General features: G+C 38.3%; 1 pseudogene; it reads left to right on the forward strand.

Moving 5' to 3' along the window:
- Nucleotides 1-17,060: 17,060 nt before the first annotated feature.
- Nucleotides 17,061-27,143, forward strand: LOC129899746 (uncharacterized; annotated as a pseudogene).
- Nucleotides 27,144-27,148: the final 5 nt, after the last annotated feature.

A 27,148-nucleotide genomic window follows, 5' to 3' on the forward strand; every position in this document is an offset into this window, starting at 1 on the left:
GTCAATGCACATTCTAAGGGACCTATCTTTCTTTCGCACAAATAGGACGGGAGCACCCCATGGTGAGACACTCGGCCTAATGAATCCCTTATCTAACAAATCCTTCAACTGTTCTTTTAACTCAGCCGGAGCCATTCTATATGGAGGGATTGAGATATGCTGGGTATCAAGAAGAACATCAATCCCAAAGTCGATCTCCCTATCAAGAGGGACTCCAAGCAGATTTTTAGGAAAGACGTCAGGAAACTCATTGACAATCAGAACCGATTCGAGGGATGGAGACTCAACATCGTCATTTTTCACTCGGACAATGTGATAAATACACCCCTTTGAGATTAGCTTTCTGGCCCTAAGGTATGAAATAAACTTACCCTTAGGCATGATAGGACTACCTTTCCACTCTATGACCACCTCATTCGGGAATTTGAACTTAACAATCTGAGCTCTACAATCAATAGAGGCATAACAGACATAAAGCCAGTTCATACCAAGGATCACATCGAAATCAACCATGTCTAACTCAACTAAGTCAGCCAAGCTTTCCCTGTGATGAATTGACATAGTGTAATCTTTATAGACTCTCTCAGCTAAGACAAAATCACCGACAGGAGTAGCTATGCAAAAAGGCTCACGAAGACATTCGGGAATTTTATTGAATTTACTAGCCACGTAAGGAGTCACAAAAGATAGCGTGGCACCCGGATCCATCAAAACATAACAGTTAAGAGAAGAGACTCGAATCATACCCATCATGATATTTGGAGAGTTCTCCTGATCATGACGACTACCCATAGCATATAGACGGTTTGTACCTCCGCTCGTACTTGAAGTAGTGCCCCTCTGATTACCTCTAGCTGGTGGTGTGGTGGTAGAATAGTGGGCTCTGTTCCCCCATGCTGGACATTCCTTCTGAAAATGGTCTATTTGGCCAAATTTATAACAACCAACCCTTCCCGCTCTGCACTCTCCCAAATGAAGCTTACCGCACTTGACGCATAGTGGCTTTCCTTGCGAACCTTGAACCACGCTAGCCTGGGATTGAGAGCCCTGGGGTCTGAAATTCTGGCGACTCTGTCCCTGCCGATCATACCTGTTCTGCGGCATAGGTGCACTGGCGGTAGATGAGGCATAGTTGGAAGGCCTCTTCTGGAAGAAAGACCTGTTGCCCTTGTTTTTCCTCTGTTCATTCTCATGCCCTGCTGATTTTGCCTTCTTGCTCAGATGCTCCTCTCTGTCTTTCCTCTTATCTTCCTCCACCTGTTGATCATACACCATCAATCTGGAAATATCCATGTCAGAGATCAACAATGCTGCCTTGCACTCCTTCTTCACATGTCTCCCCAATCCGGAGACGAACTTCCTCATCTTCGACCTCATATCTGGGATCATTTCTGGAGCATACCTGGACAACTGGATGAACTTTAGGCTGTACTCCTTAACAGTCATACCTTCTTGTTTCAGATTCATAAACTCCTCCACTTTCGCTTCCCTTAATTCTCGAGGAAAGAAGTGGTCAAGAAAGGCTCCCTCAAATTTATCTCACATAGAAGGTTCAACATCCTCACCTCCACCTTGTTCCTATTAGTTATACCAGATGTTTGCCACATTCTTGAGCTGGTACGACACCAACTCAACCCCCTCAATATCTATAGCATGCATAGCTTTCAGGATCTTCCACATCTCATCAATAAACCTTTAGGGGTCTTCATCAACCATAGAACCCGTGAATGTCGGTGGATTCATTCTTAGAAAGTCTCTAATTCTGGTGGCAGTAGACGGCTCTTAGGAACTAGAGCTAAGAGTTGGCAAACTCTGGTTACCATTTCGGGCAGCCACTAATTGAGTGAGCATGGCAATCGCTCCTCTAAAGTCTGCTTCTGAAGTTGGTGCAGGTGGAGTAGTAGGAATTTGAGGTGCCTCCGCATACCTCGCCGGTCAGCCTCTAGCCCTCGATGGGCGTACCTCCGATTGTGGCATCTCTGCGTTATCAACATTTCTCTGGCCGGTCGTACGTTTAGGAGGCTTTGTCTGCAACGTATAAACGCACGAATTAGAAAGGAAGTTTTATAGAGTGTAACTCTATCGCAAGAATTCAGAGTATGAAAGAAGTGAAACAATTCTTAATGTCTTATAGCCTCCTGATTATAAGTGTGGTGCACAACACACCCATAAGCAAGACTCTACTAGACATAGCTTCATAGACTCCCTAGGACTCTTGAACTCTGTGCTCTGATACCATATTTGTCACACCCTGGGAGGGTACCCTAGGCGTGGCCGCCACTCGAAAGCCATTTTTAGCCTCCAAACAAACCACCTGGTCCAGTCACACATTCATTCAAATACATTCTCTCAGTGGAAGACTCAATCAATGAAGTGCTATTCATAATTTAGGGCTAAAGGCCAAATAACTATCAAATCAACAAAACAGTTATAGAAGAACTACTCAAAAGAACAATCCAACATTTCTACGCTCCGATCTATGAAGCCTCTATCAACAATCTAGGAGGTTCCAATGACAAGCCCATGGCTACCAACAATCAAAATAAAGGAAACAACACAAAACTATACAGGAAACTCAACATCCTCTGGAAACTAAGAGGACTTACCAACTAGCTGGGAGTGTGTGGATCTTCAACGGTGCGCCAGTTGATGATCTCTAGTAGCTATTTCTGCATAATGAAACAATGCAGGCCAAATGGTGTAAGTACGTGGAATTTACGAGTATGTAAAATGGCTGAATGAAACGAACATCAAGGAAGTATTAAATTATCTCGGAATCTCAACTCAAGAGAAATAACAACTCAATCAAGTGTCCTAAGTCTAAACAAGAATATGATTTAGACGGGACCATTCATATACAATTCAACTCAATTTGACTCAGAGTACTATCAAGACCTATATGGGAGTTCCTCTTATCTGACAACCATCACTTATGAGCCAATGATAGTATAATAAACCGACGTTGTTGCTGCGTCTGTTCATACTTTTCCAGGGTATGAATAAATCAACCAATCATGGATCCAATCCAACCAAGTCCTATAATGTCAGGACAATAATTTTGGGGAAGCATCTGACTTTAACGGTTCAATCCCCTCATACGTTTGGTGACGTAGATATTGGGTTCGAATATGGACTATACTCTTGCCCAATTCGGTGCTTGATACTCCTCCTGAGACTCAATGCTCATAAAACTCCATCCAATCAACTCAATCAAATTATATCGACAAGTCTCTTTTAGAACCTTGTCAACTCATCAACTCTATCACCATCAAACATCTCCCAATCATACTATCCGACCGATTCCAATCATATCATTCAAGAGTAAATTTAAATATACATTTATGGCATCATACAAACATATCCAACCATTTCTCTATTCATTTAACACATCTTTGGAACTCATCACAACTCAAAGGTTTTAGACCAACAATTTAAAATGAATAACATATTTAAGAGAATTAGCATTTTTGTCAAAATCCACATAGTTAAGAAAATCAATAAAGCATGTTTAACAACTCATCTTCATCAACTCCTACTCATATGAAAGTTCTTTCTAGAAATTTCTTGTCTCAACAACATCAACATAACAAGAATCACATTAATGGATGACAAGACTTATTTGGACATAGGCCTATCAAGAAGCTCCATTCTTATGAACATTTAACCTCAAAGAAAGTGTAGAGCACATGGGTGGACTCAACCCATGTTTTGAGTAGCCTTACATATCTTAGTGAAGACTTGAGTAAAACCTTGATGTTGGGTCTTCAATGGAAAGCTTGAATCTTGAAGCTCTTGGAGGCACTTCTTGTTGGAGATGGATTTGGAGAAGAAAAAGAAGAAGAAGAAGAAGAAGAAGAAGAAGAAGAAGAAGAAGAAGAAGAAGAAGAAGAAGAAAAAGAAGAAGATAGGGATTTCTAGGGCTTTTAGAGAGAGAGAGGGATTGAAAATGGTCCCAAAAATGTCCCAAGGCTGTGTATATATAATTTGGGGAAATATCCAAATTGCCCTTTTCTCTAAAAATCTCGAAAATAGGCCAAAAACACCCTTAGCGCGATGGTGGCGCATCGCGCCACTGCGGCGCCAAGTTGAATAGGCTAAAAACTTGCACATCTACTAGTGGCGCGTCGCGCCAAGGACCAAACTACTAAGGCTTATTCCTGGCGCGATAGTGGCGCGTCGCGCCCTTACAACGCCAAGCCTAAGTTTTCTGGGTTCTGGAAAATAGGCTTGAAAACCCTGCACATCTCATAGTGGCGCGCCGCGCCAGGGACCAAACTACTGAGGCTTGTTCCTGGCGTTATAGTGGCGCGTCGGGCCACTGCGATGCCAAGCCCATATTTCCAGCAGTTGCAACTGTAACACCCCTCAAAATTTTTCCTAAGATTTGGACCTTCTTTGTACACGTGTGGGGCCCATCGTATTTATTTTGAAGTATGTGCTTGAGTTAAGATGAGTCCCTGAGGAGTTTAAGAGCGTTGGAGGTGATGTGGGGTCATTGATGACCTCTAGGACCGAGCTAAGTCCAAAAGATCCGTCGTGGCTAAGTTTAGGACGAGTTCACGTAAGGGTCAACTTTCAATGACCCTATCGTTTGAAAGACTTCAATCCGGGTGGCCCACGACCTATCAAATTAAAGGTCGTCGAGTCTTCTTTCCAACGCCACCAAGAACGTAGATTTTAGAGTTTGGGGCCAAAAGATATGACGATCCGAAGACGAACTAGTACGACATGGATTTCATTTTGGCCTGGGTTACCACTGCTGGGGAAATGGCCCTGGCGCCGTAAGGGCGCGATGCGCCACTATCGCGCCAGGAATATGCCTCAGTAGTTTGGTCCCTGGCGCGATGCGCCACTAAAAGTGTGCAGGGTTTTTCAGGCTAAATTCCCAGAATTTGGAGCAATAGGCTTGGCGCTATAAGGGCGCGATGCGCCACTATCGCACCAGAAACATGCCTCAGTAGTTTGGTCCCTGGCGCAATGCGCCACTAAAAGTTGTGCAGGTTTTAGGCGTAATTGGCCTTGGTGCTGTAAAGGCGCGACGCGCCACTATCGCGCCAAGAGCATTTTTTCCTAATTTTCAGAATTTGGAGGAAGGGCAATTTGGGAAATTTCCCAAATTATATATACACAAACCTTGTATATTTTGGGACCATTTTTCTTCAGCCCCATTCTCTCTCTAGAAAAAGCCCTAGCTCCTCTCCCTTCTCTCTTCTCTTCTTCTCCATTTCCAACCAAAAAGGAGTCCAAGAGCTTCAAGACCTCAAGCTCCCATTGAAGACCCAACATCAAGGTTTCTTCAAAGTCTTCACTAAGGTATGTAAGGCTATCCAAAACATGGGTTGAGTCCATCCATGTGCCCTATTCTTGTTTTGAGGTTAGATATTCATGAAAATGGAGTTTCTTGGTATGGTACATGTTTGAATGAGCTTTGTCTCCATTTTATTTAATTACTTATGTGCCAATGTTGTTAAGCTAAGAGGTTCCTAAAATGAGCCCTTATGTGAGTATGAGATGATGAAGGAATGAGTTGCTAAATATGTTTTATTGATCTTCTTAATTATGTAGATTTGATAAAGTATATGATTTTCTTTAAAATGTTGCCTATTATAAAAATGTCGATTTGAAGTCTTGAAGATGTGGTGAGTCATGAGGATTTTCTCAAATGGATGGAGGTAATGATTGATTATATCTAGATGATGTTATACATGTGCATCTAAATTTTCTTTGAAGATATGATTGAGATTGAGCAATTAGTATGCTTGGAAGAGATTTGATTGTAATAGAGTTGATGAGTTGACAAGGTTGTAATGAGACTTGTTGATATGAGTTGATTGAGTTAATTGGATGGAGTTTTATGAGCATTGAGTCTTGGGAGGAGTATCGAGCACCAAATTGGGCAAGAGTATAGTCCATACTCGAACCCAATACCTGTGTTGCCAAACGTAGGGGGGATTGAACCGTTAAAGTCGGATGCTTCCCCGAGAGCTTTTGTCCTGACATTATAGGACCTGGTTGGATTGGATCCATGAGTGCTCGTCGTTCATGCCCTAGCAAGGTATGAACGGGCGTGGCAATGATGTCGTTTCGTTGTACCTTCACTGGCTCATAAGTGTTGGTTATCGGTTTAGAGAAACTCCCAAATATGTGTTGATAGTACTCTGAGTCAGATTGAGTTGAATTGTATATGATTGGTCCAGTCTAAATCATATACTTGTTTAGACTTAGGACATTTGATTGAGTTGTCATCCCTTTTAAGTTGAGCTCCCGAGTTGATTTATTCTTCCTTGATGTTCGTTGTATTCGGCCATTTTATATACTCGTACATTCCATGTACTGACGCCATTTGGCCTGCATCGTTTCATGATGTATAGACAGGTACTATAGATCATCAACCGGCGCTCCGTTGAAGATCCACATACACTTCCAGCCAGTCGGTGAGTCCTCCTAGTTCCCGGAGGATATTGGGCCTTCTTGTACAGTTTTGTTGCTCTTCCTTTTATTTAGATTGTTGGTATCCATGGGCTTGTCATTGGCACCTTTTTGACATGAGTAGAGGCTTCATAGACTGGACTGTGGGAGGTCGAGCGGTCATCTTGAGGAGTCCTATTTTTATTATCTTCTTTTGATTGTAAATGTTTGTCCTTCGGCCCTTATATTATGAAAAGTATTTCTTTAAATTGAGTTCCTGCTAAGAGAATGTGCTTGAATGAAGGAGTGACTGGACCAGGTGGTTCGCTCGGAGGTCAAAAATGGCCTTCGGGTGCCGGTTATGTCTAGGATACCCTCCCGGGGCGTGACAAACATGGTATCAGAGCACAGAGTTCAAGTGTCCTAGGGAGTCTATGAAGCCGTGTCTAGTAGAGTCTTGCTTATGGGTGTGTTGTGCACCACACTTATGAGCAGGAGGCTATAGGACATTAGGAATTGTTTCACTTCCTTCATACTCTGAATTCGTGCGATGGAGTTGAACTCCATGAAACTTCCTTTCTAATTCGTGTGTTCATATGTTACAGATAATGCCTCCTAAATGTACCGCTAGCCAGAGGAATATTGATAATGCGGGGATGCCACAGTCAGAGGCACGCCCAGCAAGGGCTAGAGGCCGACCCGCGAGATATGCGGAGGCACCTCAAGTGCCATCTACCCCACCTGTACCCACATTAGAGGCTGAATTTCGGGGGGCAATTGCAATGCTCACGCAACTAATGGCTGCCCGAAGCGGTAATCAGAGTTCGCTGACTCTCAGCTCTAGTTCCCAGGAGCCATCTGCTGCCACTAGAATTAGAGACTTTCTGAGGATGAATCCACCGGCATTCACGGGTTCTAAGGTCGATGAAGATCCCCAAAACTTTATTGATGAAATGTGGAAGATTCTGAAAGCTATGTATGCTACGGAAATTGAGGGGGTCGAGTTGGTGTCTTATCAACTCAAAGATGTGGCAAACATTTGGTATAACCAATGGGAACAAGGTAGGGGTGAAGATGCTGAACCTACTAGATGGGATGAATTCAAGGGAGTTTTTCTTGACCACTTCTTTCCCCGAGAATTGAGGGAAGCGAAGGTGGAGGAATTTGTTAATCTGAAGCAGGAAGGTATGTCGGTTAAGGAGTATGGCCTAAGGTTCATCCAGCTGTCCAGGTATGCTCCAGAAATGATTCCTAATGTGAGGTCAAAGATGAGGAAGTTCATCTCCGGAATAGGGAGGCATGTGAAGAAAGAGTGCAAGGCAGCATTGTTGATCTCAGATATGGATCTTTCCAGATTAATGGTGTATGCTCAACAGGTAGAGGAGGAGAAGAGGAAAGACAGAGAAGAGCACCTGAGCAAAAAGACAAGGTCATCTGGGCATGAGAATGAGTAGAGGCAAAGCAAGGGCAACAGGTCCTTCTTCCAGAAGAGGCCTTCCACTTATGCCTCATCTACCGCCAGCGCACCGATGCCGTAGGACAGGTATGATCGGCAGGGAAAAAGTCACCAGAATTTCAGACCCCAGGTTTCTCAATCCCCGGCCAGTGTAAGTCAGGGTTCAAAGGGAAAGCCACCATGCGGCAAGTGTGGTAGGCTCCACTTGGGAGAATGCAGAGCAGGAAGGGTTGGTTGCTATAAATGCGGCCAAATGGGCCATTTTCTGAGGGAGTGTCCAACATGGGGGAACAGGGCCCAGTCCTCTACCATCGCACCACCAGCTAGAGGAAATCAGAGGGGCGCTACTCCAGGTACGAGTGGAGGTACAAACCGCCTATATGCCATGGGTAGTTGCCAAGATCAGGAGAACTCTCCAAACGTCGTGACGGGTATGATTCGAGTCTCTTCCTTTGATTGTTATGTATTGATGGATCCAGGTGCCACCTTATCTTTTGTAACTCCCTATGTGGCTAGTAAGTTCAATAAAATCCCTGAACGTCTTCTTGAGCCCTTTTGTGTGGCCACTCCTGTCGGTGATTCTGTCTTAGCTGAGAGAGCCTATAGAGATTGCACTATGTCAATTCATCACAGGGACACCTTGGCTGACTTGGTTGAGTTAGACATGGTTGATTTCGACGTGATCCTTGGTATGGACTGGCTTTATGTCTGCTATGCCTCTATTGATTGTAGAACTCAAATTGTCACATTCAGATTCTCGAATGAGGCTATCATAGAATGGAGGGGTAGTCCTATTGCGCCTAAGGGTAAGTTTATTTCATACCTTAGGGCCAGGAAGCTAATCTCAAAAGGGTGTATCTATCACCTTGTCCGAGTGAAAGATGACAGCATTGAGTCTCCATCCCTTGAGTCGGTTCCGATTGTCAACAAGTTTCCGGATGTCTTTCCTGAAGATCTGCCTGGAGTCCCTCCTGATAGGGAGATCGACTTCGGGATTGATGTTCTTCCTGATACCCAGCCTATCTCAATTCCCCCATATAGAATGGCTCCGGCCGAGTTGAAGGAGTTGAAGGAGCAGCTGAAGGACTTGTTAGATAAGGGATTCATTAGGCCGAGTGTCTCACCATGGGGTGCTCCGGTCCTATTTGTACGGAAGAAGGATGGGTCCCTTAGAATGTGTATCGACTACAGGCAGTTGAATAAAGTCACTGTGAAGAACAAATACCCTCTCCCCAGAATAGATGACTTATTCGACCAACTTCAAGGTGCCACTTGTTTCTCAAAGATAGACTTGAGATCCGGCTACCACCAGTTGAAGGTGAGAGAATGCAATGTTCCGAAGACTGCTTTCCGGACTCATTATGGCCACTTTGAATTTTTGGTCATGTCTTTTGGGTTGACTAATGCTCCCGCCGCTTTTATGGATCTCATAAACCGAGTATTCAAACCGTATCTTGATATGTTTGTGATTGTATTCATAGATAATATACTGGTTTACTCCAAGAACGAAGAGGAGCACGCCTATCATCTTAGAGTCGTTTTACAAACTTTGAAGGACTAGGTATTGTATGCAAAGTTCTCTAAATGTGAATTTTGGCTTGCATCAGTAGCCTTCTTAGGCCACATTGTATCTGGAGATGGTATTCAGGTGGATGCTCAGAAAATAGAAGCTGTGAAGAATTGGCCTAGACCCACATCCCCAACAGAGATAAGGAGCTTTCTGGGCTTGGCCGGGTACTATCGAAGGTTTGTAGAGGGATTCTCATCCATATCATCACCATTGACTAAGCTGACCCAAAAGAAGGCTAAGTTCTAATGGTCTGATGCTTGTGAGGAGAGTTTCCAGAAATTGAAGACCAAGCTAACCACTGCTCCTGTTCTAACCTTGCCCGATGGAACAGAAGGTTTTGTGATTTATTGTGATGCCTCTAGAATTGGTTTGGGTTGTGTGTTGATGCAAAGGGGGAAGGTGATAGCCTATGCTTCAAGATAGCTTAAGCTTCATGAGAGGAATTACCCAACTCATGACCTTGAGCTGGCAGCTGTGGTGTTTGCACTTAACATCTGGCGCCACTACCTATATGGAGTGCATATCGATGTATTCACCAATCACAAGAGCTTGCAATACGTCTTTAGCCAGAAGGAACTCAACCTTAGGCAAAGGAGATGGCTTGAGCTACTTAAGGACTATGATATGAGCATCCTCTACCATCCAGGTAAAGCTAATGTTGTTGCTGATGCTCTTAGCAGGTTGTCCATGGGTAGCACTAGCCACGTGGAGGAAGAAAGGAGGGAATTGGCGAAGGAGGTACACAGATTAGCCCGATTGGGAGTTCATCTGGAAGAGAATAATGAAGGCGGAGTTACCATTCAGGATGGGTATACGTCCTCACTTGTGGCAGAGGTGAAGGAGAAGCAAGACCAAGATCCCGTCCTTCTCCAATTGAAGGGAGGAGTTCACAAACAAGAGGTAATGGTTTTTACCCAAGGGGGAGATGGTGTGTTACGGTACCAAAATAGATTGTGCGTGCCGGATGTTGATGATGTTCGAGAGAGGATTATGGACGAAGCGCATAGTTCTAGATACTCTATTCATCCGGGTTCCACGAAAATGTACCATGACTTGAGGGAGATCTACTGGTGGAGCGGGATGAAGAAGGATATTGCGGAATTCGTTTCCAAATGCCCGAATTGTCAACAAGTGAAGGTTGAGCATCAGAGACCATGTGGTCTAGCCCAAAACATAGAAATTCCAGAATGGAAGTGGGAAATGATCAACATGGACTTTATTACAAGCTTGCCGAAGTCCCGAAAGCAACATGATTCCATTTGGGTGATTGTGGATAGAATGACGAAATCAGCTCACTTCTTGGCGATTAAGACTACTGACACCGCAGAAGATTATGCGAAGTTGTATATACAGGAGATCGTCAGATTGCATGGGGTCCCTTTGTCTATCATCTCAGACAGAGGAGCTCAATTCACTTCCCAATTTTGGAAATCCTTTCAGAAGGGATTAGGTTCGAGGGTGAACTTGAGTATAGCCTTCCACCCCCAAACAGACGGCCAAGCAGAGCGCACAATTCAAACATTAGAGAATATGTTGAGGGCGTGTGTGCTTGACTTCAAGGGAAATTGGGATGATCACTTGCCTCTCATAGAGTTTGCGTATAACAATAGCTACCATGCAAGCATTCAAATGGCTCCTTATGAAGCCTTGTATGGGAGGAGGTGTAGATCGCCCATTGGGTGGTTTGAAGTTGGTGAAGCCGAGTTGATTGGGCCTGACCTCATCCATCAAGCCATGGAGAAGGTATGAGTTATCCGAGAGAGGCTAAGGACAGCCCAAAGTCACCAAAAATCGTACACCGATGTGAGGAGGAGAGACTTAGAGTTTGAGGTGGATGATTGGGTGTATTTGAAAGTGTCACCCATGAAGGGGGTCATGAGGTTTGGAAAGAAGGGGAAACTTAGTCCTCGATACATTGGCCCGTACCAAATTTTGAGGCGGGAGTGTCGCTTATGAGCTGGACCTACCCTCAGGACTAGATTCTATTCATCCGGTGTTCCACGTTTCAATGTTGAAAAAGTGCTTGGGCGATCCCTCGTTGGTAGTCCCTATTGAAAGCATTGGAATTAAGGATAGCTTATCCTATGAGGAGGTCCCAATCCAAATCCTTGATCGCTAAATCCGCAAATTGAGGAACAAGGAGGTCACCTCAGTCAAAGTCTTGTAGAGGAATCAATTTATTGAGGAAGCCACGTGGGAAGCGGAGGAAGCAATGAAGTCTAAATACCCACATCTATTCGTGCCTACCGAGGAGAGCATTGAAGGTAATGACTACTTCCTTGACTCGAATTCATTCGTACCTTTTTGAGTTTTGATTGATATTTGATTGAGAATTTGATTGATTGAATGACTGAATTTTGATTGTGATTTGTACCCCGAGTCTATTCTTGGTTGCTCGTCATTCGAGGACGAATGATCCCAAGGGGGAGATAATGTAACACCCCTCAAAATTTTTCCTAAGATTCGGACCTTCTTTGTACACGTGTGGGGCCCATCGTATTTATTTTAAAGTACGTGCTTGAGTTAAGATGAGTCCCTGAGAAGTTTAAGAGCGTTGGAGGTGATGTGGGGTCATTAAGGACCCCTAGGACCGAGCTAAGTCCAAAAGATCCGTCGTGGCTAAGTTTAGGACGAGTTCACGTAAGGGTCGACTTTCAATGATCCTATCATTTGAAAGACTTCAATCCGGGTGGCCCACGACCTATCAAATTAAAGGTCGTCGAGTCTTCTTTCCAACGCCACCAAGAACGTAGATTTTGGAGTTCGGGGCCAAAAGATATGACGATCCGAAGACGAACTAGCACGACAGGGATTTCATTTTGGCCTGGGTTACCACTGCTGGGGAAATGGGCCTGGCGCCGTAAGGGTGCGACGCGCCACTATCGCGCCAGGAATATGCCTCAGTAGTTTGGTCCCTGGCGCGATGCGCCACTAAAAGTGTGCAGGGTTTTTCAGGCCAAATTCCCAGAATTTGGAGCAATAGGCTTGGCGCTGTAAGGGCGCGATGCGCCACTATCGCACCAGAAACATGCCTCAGTAGTTTGGTCCCTGGCGCGATGCGCCACTAAAAGTTGTGCAGGTTTTAGGCGTAATTGGCCTTGGTGCTGTAAGGGCGCGACGCGCCACTATCGCGCCAAGAGCATTTTTGCCTAATTTTCAGAATTTGGAGGAAGGGCAATTTGGGAAATTTCCCAAATTATATATACACAAACCTTGTATATTTTGGGACCATTTTTCTTCAGCCCCATTCTCTCTCTAGAAAAAGCCCTAGCTCCTCTCCCTTCTCTCTTCTCTTCTTCTCCATTTCCAACCAAAAAGGAGTCCAAGAGCTTCAAGACCTCAAGCTCCCATTGAAGACCCAACATCAAGGTTTCTTCAAAGTCTTCACTAAGGTATGTAAGGCTATCCAAAACATGGGTTGAGTCCATCCATGTGCCCTATTCTTGTTTTGAGGTTAGATATTCATGAAAATGGAGTTTCTTGGTATGGTACATGTTTGAATGAGCTTTGTCTCTATTTTATTTAATTACTTATGTGCCAATGTTGTTAAGCTAAGAGGTTCCTAAAATGAGCCCTTATGTGAGTATGAGATGATGAAGGAATGAGTTGCTAAATATGTTTTATTGATCTTCTTAATTATGTAGATTTGATAAAGTATATTATTTTCTTTAAAATGTTGCCTATTATAAAAATGTCGATTTGAAGTCTTGAAGATGTGGTGAGTCATGAGGATTTTCTCAAATGGATGGAGGTAATGATTGATTATATCTAGATGATGTTATACATGTGCATTTAAATTTTCTTTGAAGATATGATTGAAATTGAGCAATTAGTATGCTTGGAAGAGATTTGATTGTGATAGAGTTGATGAGTTGACAAGGTTGTAATGAGACTTGTTGATATGAGTTGATTGAGTTGATTGGATGGAGTTTTATGAGCATTGAGTCTTGGGAGGAGTATCGAGCACCGAATTGGGCAAGAGTATAGTCCATACTCGAACCCAATACTTGTGTTGCCAAATGTAGGGGGGATTGAACCGTTAAAGTCGGATGCTTCCCCGAGAGCTTTTGTCTTGACATTATAGGACCTGGTTGGATTGGATCCATGAGTGCTCGTCGTTCATGCCCTAGCAAGGTATGAACGGGCGTGGCAACGACGTCATTTCGTTGTACCTTCACTGGCTCATAAGTGTTGGTTGTTGGTTAAGAGAAACTCCCAAATAGGTGTTGATAGTACTCTGAGTCAGATTGAGTTGAATTGTATATGATTGGTCCAGTCTAAATCATATCCTTGTTTAGATTTAGGACATTTGATTGAGTTGTCATCCCTTTTAAGTTGAGCTCCCGAGTTGATTTATTCTTCCTTGATGTTCGTTGTATTCGGCCATTTTACATACTCGTACATTCCATGTACTGACGCCATTTGGCCTGCATCGTTTCATGATGCAGAGACAGGTACTAGAGATCATCAACCGGCGCTCCGTTGAAGATCCACATACACTTCCAGCCAGTCGGTGAGTCCTCCTAGTTCCCGGAGGATATTAGGCCTTCTTGTACAGTTTTGTTGCTCTTCCTTTTATTTAGATTGTTGGTATCCATGGGCTTGTCATTGGCACTTTTTTGACATGAGTAGAGGCTTCATAGACTAGAGTGTGGGAGGTCGAGCGGTCATCTTGAGGAGTCCTATTTTTATTGTCTTCTTTTGATTGTAAATGTTTGGCCTTCGGCCCTTATATTATGAAAAGTATTTCTTTAAATTGAGTTCCTGCTAAGAGAATGTGCTTGAATGAAGGAGTGACTGGACCAAGTGGTTCGCTCGGAGGTCAGATATGGCCTACGGGTGCCGGTTACGTCTAGGGTACCCTCCTGGGGCGTGACAGCAACCTAGGCCTGAAATTCCTGCCGTGCTAGTTCGTCTTAGGATCGTCATATCTTTTGACTCCAAACTCTAAAACTTACATTCTTGGTGGCGTTGGAAAGAAGACTCGACAACCTTTAATTTAATAGATCGTGGGCTACCCAGATTGTCGTCTTTCAAAAGATAGAGTCGTTAGAAGTCGACCCCTTATACGAACTCATCCTACAACCTAGCCACAACGAATCTTTTGGACTTAGCTTGGTCCTAGGGGTCCTTTGTGACCCTACATCACCTCTAACACTTTTCAATTTCTCAGGTACTCATCTTAACTCAGGTATATACTTCACAATAATAGAGTCCGATCCTACACGAATACAAGAAAGGTTCGAATCTTAGGGAATTTGTTTTGGGGGTGTTACAGATGATTACACAGGACATGACACAATTACAGCTTACCGACGACATGACCTTAGATAGAAGGGTGTGGAGGACCCACATTAGGGTAAAAGGCTAGTACATAGTCTCGTTATTCTTCCTTATTAGTAGGCGTATTAGCGCACTATAATTTCTTGTGCTCTGATTTCTCTTGTTATTTATTACTTTCTATACTTTGATTACTCTATATGCGTCGCTCTCATTATTTTCTTTCCCATATCGCTTTGAACTTCTTAGCCTTATATAACCTCTTTTTATGCCTTTTTGAGCTGGGGGTCTTTTGAAAACAGCTGTCCTACCTTGATAGGAGTAAGGTCTGCATACACTTTACCATCCCCAGACTCCACGTTGTGGGATTTCACTGGGTTGTTATTGTTGTTACTCACTCCTATCAGAAGATCAAATCTAGATCACGTACATCAAGGTTTGATTATGTCACAACCCAAAAAGGGTGTGATGACACTTGTCTTATCCCACCCAGAAAAATCATCCTAAATTCAATGAAGACAAGAAATGCAAAAGTAAGACAGAATGAGAATCTAATAAAATTTCAAAATTGTGGATAACATAGCGTAACTCAAATTCACCCTCAAAGTCTGGTTATCATATGTAAAAGACTCTAATGTAATACAATATATTTAGAAAGGAAATACAAGTCTCAATATCATAGTTTCTAAAATAGAACAAGAACATAATAAAGGAGCAAGAGGTGTCCGCCGAGATGATAAACAACTACCTCACTCTCTCCATAGTAAGTCTCGGACGTAGAAGAGAGAAAGAGTAATCACGATGATTCAAGATCGTAACCTACACACTTGTAGAAGCAAGAGAGTGAGTATCAAACAACATGTTACTCAGTAAGCAAACGACTAATTCTAAGTAAATCATACAGAACACTGACACTCCTAACACTCCATTTGAACCTCCACAACTACAACCTGCACAAAGTTAGCCAAACCTACAGATTCATAATTTAGATAGCACATACAACAACCCTTTGGCTTAAACAGAACATCAATACAATAATTCATATTCATCGATCACAATGTTTAAACAAGCACTCAAAAAGATCACAGTAGTAATAATGTGAAAGTGCAATGAAATGAAGTGTCAAATATAGTTATGCATGTTTGTCCTATGGTTCATATCCGCTGAGACTCGGGTTGGAACCCATGGGGAATTTACAAGGTACATATATCCGCCAGAACCATTTTCCTTTGGCATATCATCAATCGCTGAAATAATTTTCCTACGGCATTGCCAAAACCATTATCCTTCGGCATATCATCAAAATAGATATCATCACAGTGTTTTAGAACCAATGTAAATATACATGTTCACACAAATGATGAGTAGATGACAGATTCCATATGAATACACAAACCATATCGACACAATCGGGATATACCACTAATAAGGAGTCAATATAACCATTCAAATCATCCACAACACATACAACATCAATATACCATCAAGTTGCCTTTTCATTAACCCTTTATGTTCATTAGAATAATTCAATATGAACATGTGACCACGATGTCAAACGCTTCACCAAGTTTCATTACTCTACAACACACACAATAAGGAAATACAAGTTTATATACACTTAACAAAGGGTCTAGAAGCACACTTAACTCAAACAAAAAATCAATCAATCTGGTACTTGAGATATCCCTTTTCGCTAGGCCTCCAAATCTATACAATTTATTCAAATATAGAACCACAACAAGAATACAAGAACATCAACACCCAAATCATTAATTTTGAAGACCATGTCTGAAATGACCCAAATGTCAATTCCCAAAAAATTAGGGGTAATTCTGAAAATTTGTGAAAAATCATGTTACCCAAAGAATTTGGAACTCAATAGTGAAAACCCCATTGAAAAATGAGTTAAAATCAGTCCTTAATCACCATTTACAAAAAAGGTTTGAGTTTTTGGAAAACCCCAAACTTTGAAGCTCTGAACCAAGAATTAAAGGTTAATATCATGATATAATTGATGGATAATAAAGAATCTAGGTTAAAACACTTACCTGATCAAAGATTCGTGAAAATCTCTTTGAAAATCGCCTCTACCGAGCTTATAAGACATAAAAATGGTGAAATAGGGTTGAATCCATGACTTCAGAAATTCATTAAACTGCCAGGCGATTTGTTCTTCACGAATGCGGGCACCACTTCGCAAACACGGAGGCTGGTCACCTAAAGCCCCTTGTGAATGCAGACCATCTTTCGTGATCGTGGATGCCAAAGACCTAAACCTTCGTGAACCCGTACGAGGCCGTGCGAATGCGGATGTTTGACCACCTACCCTTCGTGAACGGTGACCAAATGCGAAGGAGGAACCAGATAACAGAGTAACAGACATCAACAACACCAAAGATTCAAAATATTCACCGGAAGGACCCATGAGATTCATTTCGAAACTCCATGCACATAGATCATATATGTTACCCTTACAACTATACAACTTAACATCCAAAAACACCAAACTGCCCTCGGAATCTCTGAAATTTCAACTAAAACCTCTTCTAGGCCTAATATCATCTTTCGAATCTAATGGAATCGTCAAAAAATCAATTCGAGCATCCGAACTCCAAATGTTGACCAAAGTCAACTCTTGACATAATTTCACTTAAACTTCCAACTCAAGGGATTGATTCCATACAAAGACTCCAAAACTGAAAAAGACAACACTCTTAGACCAAATTCTGCATTTTGTGGCTGATGAAACTAACAAATTCCATTCTGAGACTCTTGGCTCTTGATGACATCAACACTCACTTCTTAACGACTTAAGGCTTCAACACTCTAAAACTTTAAAAATTCACAAATTTTCAATAAAACTTCAAAACCGACTCGTAAGTTGATCAAACATGACTTGAAAATCTATCGGGAGGGGTAAAATGATAATTATTAAAAAAATTCCAAAAATAACTTTTAGAGTCATTACATATTGACGTAATATATATTAAATATAATTTATCTTGATTTGAGAATATTTAATTTGTTCTAGTACAGGACCAAATAACTGATTTATACTATTTGTATAAAATAAATTCACTAATTCAATAAACGTACTTATATTCTTACACGAGATATAATTATTATATTTTAATTTCTTAATGGGTAAGATTCATTATAGATCAATATATTTAGTTCATTAATTGTTCATGGGGATCTTCCAAATCACTTCGGAGATTTACCCAATAAAGTTTCGTACTATTTAATATCAATGAAAAAAATGACTCATACTGTGACATTGATCTTTTAGCCTCATGTAATGGGTTGCTTCTTTTAGACTTTGACCTGATTTTTTCTTATTGTGTTTTCAATCCGACAATTGGAGAACACCGATTGTTACCGTATCCAAAGTCTACAAATGAGTTTGGCTTTACAGGCCTAGCTGTTGATTACCCTAATTTAAACCAATATAAATTGGTTACCACCAGTAAGCTGTGAAAATTTCAACTTTTTCCACAAATTTCACGTGCTTTCATCAGAGCGACCTGACGTGTGGCGTGAAAATCAATCGAGAAGCAATTCTTTCATCTCTTTATCCTTGGATAATGCACCTGTCTACTGGCATGATTCTTTGTATTGGCTTAGAAGTGATAGTAGTGTTCTAGCTTTTGATACAAAGAAAGAAGAGCCTATACTAATGGACCGTCCTCAGTTTATTGATCATTTTGAACTCAACTATGGTAAAATCTTCACTGGTCACGATATATGGCTAGGGGTGGCACAAGGTTTACTCACCCTTGTATCCATTTTCAGAAAGTCCATAGTCATTGCTACTTATAATAATGCAAGCTGTTGGTGAAATTACAAGATTGCAAATTACAATTGAAAAATAAAATTGAAGAAAATAAATTATCTTCTTGGCTGAGGCACGGATATCTCGCTCTCTTTAAGGAGATTCAAGCCTACTGCGGTAAATCTTTTCACCGGTCCAACAGTAGTCCTCTTGACTTGTCCCCTCTAGGATACAACAGCCTTATCAAAATATAACTCAACAAACTCTGGACAAGAGTTGAGTTTAAAGCTCCACACAAAGAACACATCCCTTCAACTAATAAGAACTCTCTTTTTTTTGACAAACTTAATTCTATCAATTTTTTCTTCTCTTATCTTTTATTTCAAAACAAAGAAGACCTCTCTATTTATAGGAGAGAAAATCATACAAAGATGAAAAAAATAATGGAATGCCATCATTATCATCATTTAGTGCACCATTATAATTTAGTGCACCACTTATTAGTGATAATTATGTTAAAAATACATAATTGAATGATTTAGTCTTGCACTAACTAAAGATGATAATGAAAGATATTATATGCATTAATGAAAAATAGAATAAAGATGACATTAAATGTCATCAATGGACAATTGCTAAAATTACAATTTAATAAAATGTTAAAATGCCCACACTAACAATCCCCCACTCATTTTAATATTGTATAAGAGAGTTTATCAGCTGAAGGAAGACTACTATACATAATAAAGGTGTGCTCTGCATTGAACTTTTACTTAGTGAAACAATATCATTTACTCCAAAGTCGTAGTGGTCTCAGACTTGAACTATGACTGCTTAAGGGATATAAAATATTACTGCTCACACATAGTAATCAAGGTATTGTCACGAGCTTTATAAGCCAGCACATTACGGCCTTGTGCTATTTCGGTTTTATGAGTGCTTTTGAGAATAAGCCCAATTCTCATAGAAAGCGGCCTACTTCCACACTCAGATAGGTGAAATCTGTCGAGAGTGCTCCTGCAAGTTTAACACTCCACCCATACGGGCTACATATTTTCATTAAGAGTTTTATAAACTCAACCTCCATAATTCACTACAGAAAACAATGCACTCACATTATAGGTGTTATATCGAAAAAAGACGGTTTAAAATTAATTTCAACTTTTTAGAGAAAAAATCAATTTTAGAAAAAAGGAGTCGCCACTTAATTTTTTAAAGAAATTAAGAAAACTTAATTTAAAAGACCCTAACAGATTTAAGTCTTAAAAATTTAGAGAAAAAGGTACGAGGTTCTTATTTCCACTTTGAGAAGGTGTTAAGCATTCAAAGTGGCCGCTAACGCGCGGTTATCCGACGATTTGAAAATTATTTGACTAACTTTTGAAAATATTAATTTAAAATGAAATGAAGACTTTAGAATTATTTTTTTTTTAGAAAAAAAAAGAGATTAAACTTAAACATTGAAAATAATATAGATGTATATATAAAAAAGTAAAAGTTTATCAAATAAATAAGTAAAGGTAGAAAATCATTTAAAGAGTAAACTTAACATGAATTGGTTTATCTTTAGGGGAATCTAATTAGGTTAAAATAAATTAAAATTAATATCTAGGAAAGTATAACTAACATAAGTAACTAAATTATTACAACCCGAATCAATATAAATACAATAAATAATACATGAACAACAATAATAATAATAAGAACAACAACAATAATAATAATAAGAACAACAACAACAACAACAATAATAATAATAATAAGAACAACAATAATAATAATAAGAACAACAACAACAACAACAACAACAATAATAATAATAATAATAATAATAATAATAATAATAATAATAATAATAATAATAATAATGATAATAATAATAATAATAATAATAATAATAATAATAATAATAATAAGAACAACAATAATAATAATAAGAATAACAATAATAATAACAAGAACAACAACAATAATAATAACAAGAACAACAACAATAATAAGAACAATAATAATAATAACAAGAACAACAACAATAAAAATAACAACAACAACAACAACAAAAATAATAATAATAATAATAATAATAATAATAATAATAACAACAACAACAATAATAAGAACACAATAATAACAACAACAACAACAACAATAATAAGAACAATAATAATAATAATAATAATAGTAATCAACAACAACAATAATAAAAACAACAATAATAAGAACAACAATAATAATAACAACAACAATCAATAATAATAATAATATTAATAATAATAGTAATCAACAACAACAATAATAAAAACAAAAAAAATAATAATAACAACAATAATAATAATAAGAACAAACAATAATAATAAGAACAAACAATAATAATAATAATAGTAATAATAATAATATCAAACTACTTGGAAAAATAATGAACAAAACTAAGTGCTTTAATGAAATAATCCTAACATATTCTAGCTAATTAACTCTAACACATGCTAGCTAATTAATCCTAACACATGCTAACTATAACAAATTTATATCATTAATTTTAATTATTCTTATATACATACTAACTAAAAAAATAAGACTATGAATCAACTAAATATAAAACGTGAAACAATTAAGTAAAATAAAACTGAAAAAATATTTTACCTCTTTCCGGGCCAAGATTGAAAACGATGAGCGGAAGACAACTTCATCACCATCCAATAATAGCTTGATGGAACTCCAATCTCTTTCCGGGCCAAGATTGAAAACGATGAGCGGAAGACAACTTCACCACCATCCAATAATAGCTTGATGGAACTCCAATCTACAAAAACAAAGAAAAAGATTTTTTTAAAAAAAAGTTTAGACTCGAACCTTCGTGGGTTCTTAAGCCTAAATTTCAACTTCAATCTCCTATTTTCCGTGAAGAAAATATAGATTGAAAGCTAGAAATTTTCACAACTTTTAGGCTGGGGACAAAAGTCCAAAATCCTAGCCAAGTTAAGAAAATTTCTAACTTTGGGGTGGTTAAAAAACCTCCTCCTTCTTCCTTTTCTTAATGAAAATATGAGCCTTTATATAGGCTCCAAAAACCCCAAGTTTTCCATGTATTTTCGATGTGGGAGTTTGGGATTTTTTTTTTTTTTTTTTTTAGAAAAAAAACTAAAATTTTCAAAAATGCAAACTATAATTAAACTAACCTAACTAACATTGTATTTAGTAAAAAATAAAATCTTTTAAGGTAATTTTTGAATAACCACATAAATATTAATCAAATATATAGTTATATAGAAATATGTATATTATACTAAAATTTATAAAAAGATAAAAATAGTTAAGAATAATATGAAAATATATATATTTTTTATAAAAGCTAATTGTTTCAAAATGTTCAAATTCAAAGAAACTCGATAGCTAATTTGCGTTGTGGATGGCCAAAATTGGGTGTCAACAATAGGGAGAGAACAAAAAATAGTGCATTTTTTCACAACAAGTCATCATATGATTCGTTTTTCCCATTGAACTTGGTTATAGGATCTCTAGTCTCCAGGTTGGGTTTCCTCATATATGACTCATGGATTTATAGACTTCAATCTCATCCCCCTCGATGTGCTCCAGACCTTTTCTCTTGTTAAGGCCTTAGTAAGAGGATTTGTAAGATTTTCACAAGATTTGACATAATCAACATTAATGGTACCACTTGTCAAATACGATCTTACATTACTGTGTTTCCTCCTTATAGGTCTGGATTTACCATTGTAATAATAATTTTGAACTCTATCAATTACTGCGGTGCTATCACAATAAATTAAAATTGGAGGAATTGGTTTTTCAAAATAAGATATTTGAAATAATAAATCTCTTAACCAATTCACTTCCTCACTAGCTGAAGCTAAAGCAATTAGTTCAGCCTCCATGGTAGAGTTAGCAATTATATTTTGCTTTTTTAATTTCCAAAAAATAGCACCACCACCCAATGTAAAAATATAACCAGTGGTAGAACAGGAATCACCTGCTAGAGTGTTCCAATCTGCATCAGAAAAGCCTTCAAGTACAGTAGGATATTTTTTATAGAACAAACCACAAGTTTTTGTTCAAGTTGAGTATCTCATAACTCTTGTTATAGCATGCCAATGTTCATTACCTAGCTTGCTTGTAAACCTGCTAAGTACTCCTACTGCATATGCAATATCAGGCCTAGTGCAATCAGTCACATATCTCAAACTCCCAATTAAACTAGCATACTCCTTTTGATTTATCACATCATTTTCAGTTTGAACAGGAAACAAGTGTACACTTGAATCAAAAGGAGTTAAAACATACTTGCAATCAAGAAAGCTATATTTTTTCAAAATTTTCTCAACATAATGTGATTGGTCAAGGAAAATTCCATCACATGTTCTAGTAATTGTTATTTCAAGAATAAAATTTGCCTCACCAAGATCTTTCATATCAAAATGGCTTCTAAGAATGTTCTTAGTATCATCAATAACATTCATATTCGAGCCAAAGATCAATAAATCATCAACATATAGGCAAATAATAACATGTGTATTATTTCAAGACTTATGATATATGCACTTATCACACTCATTTGTTTAAAATTATTTTCAATCATGCAAGAATCAAACTTTTCATGCCATTGCTTTGGTGCCTGTTTTAAGCCATATAGGGATTTAGTAAGTTTACATACTTTGCTTTCTTGGCCTGCTTCAACAAAACCCTCAGGTTGTTCCATATAAATTTCTTCATTAAGGTCTCCATTTGAAAAAGTAGTTTTTACATCCATTTGATGAATATGCAAATCAAAAGTTGCAGCATAGCAATTAAAAGTCTAATGGATGTAATTCTTGTAACTGGAGAAAAAGTATCAAAAAACTCTAGGCCTTCTAGTTGCTTAAATCCTTTAGAAACTAGTCTAGCCTTATATTTATCGATTGATCCATCTGGTTTTAACTTTTTTCGTAAGACCCATTTGCAACCAATTGTTTTACAATCTGGTGGTAAATCAACTAACTTTCAAGTTTTATTAGAAATTAGTGATTCCATTTCATCATTTACAGCCTCTTTCCAAAAAATAGAATCATGCGAAGATAAAACTTCTTGTAAAGTGAAAGGGTCATCTCCAACATTAAAAACATAAAAATCAGGACCAAAATCTTTTTCTACTCTAGCTCTTTTACTTCTTTTTAACTCAAAATCATCAATTTCTTTATTTTTTAAAATGGAAGAAGAACTAGGTAGTGACAAAATATTTTGTTCAATTCTTTGACCCCCACTATTTTTAGAATCAAAAGGAATTTTATTTTCATGAAAAATAGCATCACCTAATTCTATTACAATATTATCTTCAAGATTAAAAAATCTATAGGCTGTACTATTTGAAGCATAACCAAGAAAAACACAAGTAGTAACTTTCTTACCCAATTTTGTAACTTTGGGATCCATTAGCCTCACAAAGGCTAAACAACCCCAAACTCTTAGATATCCCAAACTTGGCTTGTGACCTTTCCACAACTCAAAAGGTGTTAGTTTAGTCTTTTTATGAGGCACTCGATTTAACACATAACACGCGGTCAAAATAGCTTCACCCCAAAAATTTAAAGGTGCATTTGACTCAATAAGCATGACATTAGTCAATTCAACCAAAGTTCTATTTTTTCTTTCCGTTACACTATTAGATGAAGGAGAATAAGGAGGAGTAGTTTCATGAATTATTCCCAATGATCAAACAAAAGAATTAAACTCATTTGACTCATATTCACGGTCTCTATCACTTCTAATTCCTTTTATTTTCTTTCCAAACTGATTTTCAATCTCATGGAGAAAAAAAATAAACTTTTCAAAAGCATCACTTTTATTTTTTATTAAGTAAACATATGTAAACTTAGAAAAATCATCAATGAAAGTGATAAAATATTTATTTCCTCCACGAGTTAAAATTTCTCCAAGTTCACAAATATCAGTGTGAACTAATTCTAATAAATCAGTTTTTCTTTCAACTTGAAAATGAGGCCTTTTTGTGATTTTGACTATACTACAAGTTTCACACTTTTTAAAATTCTTTTTAATCACTGGGATTAATCCTAAACTATTCATGATTCCAACATAACGATCATTAATATGACACAAACGAGCATGCCAAAAATTAGTAGAAGAAAGCATGTAAACAGAAGTAGAAACTTTATTCATTTCAACATTCAGTTTAAACATCCCATCACAAGCATACCCTTTTCCCACAAAATACCCTTTTTCACAATTACATATTGATCAGATTCAATAATCTGTTTAAAGCCTGCTTTATTAAGAAGAAACTAGACATCAAGTTTTTTCTCATGGAAGGAGTATAAAGTACATTTTTCAAAGTTAATATCCTTCCAAAGGTAAAACACAATTCGACATCTCCCGTTCCAAGCACTTGAGTAGTATGAGAATCACCGAGCATGATGGTTTTGGGCTCTCCAAAAGGAGTATATTTTTTAAACCAATCTTTGTCATAACAGACATGACGGTTTGCACCAGAATCAACCCACCATCCATCAACATTCTCAACCATGTTTATGTCTGTAATCATTGCCACAAAAGGCTCTTCGGTAACATTTGCCTGAGATATAGGACCACGTTTCTGATATCTGCAAAATCGAGCAATATGTCCACTCTTGCCACAGACAAAGAACGGTCCTTTATCATAAACTTGTTGAATTTGTGTTTGGCTATTTTCACCATTATTTTTCTTGGAAAGTCTACCATTATTTTTCTTGAACTTTTTCTTCTTAGGCTTCAAAGAGGTATTTTTGTTAGATTCAGGAGTAGCATATTTTGAAGTAACTAAATTTACCTTCGTTGTGATGTTTCTCTCTTCATTTTGTAAAAGTGCATCTTGGCCCCTTGCCTCCTCTTCCATGCGGATTTTCATTATTAAAGTCTCAAGAGAGGTTTTCTTTTGTTTGTGGCGCATAGTTTTTTGAAACTCCTTCCATGAAGGTGGAAGTTTGTCTATAATGCCACAAACAATAAGGTTGTCTCCAATTTTGACTTCCTCGGACCTGAGCTCTCCAACGATCATTATAAAATCTTGAGCTTGGTCTGTCAGTGATTTGTCATCCACCATTTGGAAACGAAAAAATCGGCTAGCAGCATATTTTTTTGCTCTGGCTTCTTCGGTGTCATTCAACTTTGCAGCAAATCTTTTCACTAGTCCAGCAATAGTCCTCTTGACTTGTCCCCTCCAGGATACAACAGTCTTATCACAAAATATAACTCAACAAACTCTGGACAAGAGTTGAGTTTAAAGCGCCACACAAAGAACACTTCCCTTCAACTAATAAGAACTCTTTTTTTTTTTGACAAACTTAATTCTCTCATCTTTTTCTTCTCTTATCTTTTATTTCAAAACAAAGAAGACCTCTCTATTTATAGGAGAGAAAATCATACAAAGATGAAAAAATAATGGAATGCCATCATTATCATCATTTAGTGCACCATTATGATTTAGTGCACCACTTATTAGTGATAATTATGTTAAAAATACATAATGGAATGATTTAGTCTTGCACTAACTAAAGATGATAATGAAAGGCATTTTATGCAACAACAACAACAACAACAACAACCCAGTGAAATCCCACACGTGGGGTCTGGGGAGGATAAAGTGTACGCAGACCTGACTCTCACACTGACACAAGCAACAATTGGAAGATTTCCCACATTTTGGACAATTTTATTTTGAACCCATACGACAGTATTGAAGGCTTTCCAGTCTTGATAGATAGTAAAGAGGTGCTTTTTGTGGTACAAATTTGCTTGGGAGAATATCATCTGTACGAGTATGATACTAAGATTAATGGGTACAAAAAAGTTGAAGTGTTGCACATGAGAGTAACTAATTATAACATGTATTGCTTCCATCCAACGTTAGCTTGTGTCCATAAGACGCCCTCCAATAATGTACTGACAGCTGATCAAACGTATATTGCTGCAAAGTTGAATGACATCAGAAGATTTCTTATCAAAGGTACGTCCAAATGTTGTGTTCATTTAAACAATATAGTATGATATAATACATCAGAATGCAATAATACGATATGAAATATTATGAAACAATACCTAATAATCATGAAGATTAGCTATATATTCATTTTAAATTTAATGTCTTTTACAAGTTTTTTGTTATCAACCTTCCTGCAGCTTCAGTTCCAATTAATGACTAGTGTTACCCCCTCGAAAGAAAGATTGTTTTTCATATTAACAACTAAATTCTTTCAGAAAATAATATTATTTAAAATATTCAATAGCAATTTAGTCAAATTCTTCCGTTACAAACTAAAATATATCATTACTTGGCAGAAGTAACAAAACTTGTCTTTCCAAGAAAGCACGGGGTTCACATGAAACTCATAAACTTGTCATATACACATGTCATAGAGGGGTTTTCTAGGTCTAATTTTTTATTTGAAACAAGTCTAAATCACTTTTAATTCTTCTCAAATTTTATATATAATTTCATCTACGTATTTCCATTGAAGAAGATGAAGAAAAGAGTTCATCAGAAGAAGAGAGTTCATCAAACGAAGGAGGAGGAGGAGAAGAAGGAGAAGGATGAGAAGCAGAAAGAGGAGGAAGAGGACGATCAGTTGAAAATGAGTAGTAGAATTTGTTTCCAAGTTGAAAATTATATTTGAAAATT

The sequence above is a fragment of the Solanum dulcamara genome, chromosome 8 (assembly GCF_947179165.1).
Source record: "Solanum dulcamara chromosome 8, daSolDulc1.2, whole genome shotgun sequence".
Lineage (NCBI taxonomy): Eukaryota > Viridiplantae > Streptophyta > Magnoliopsida > Solanales > Solanaceae > Solanum > Solanum dulcamara.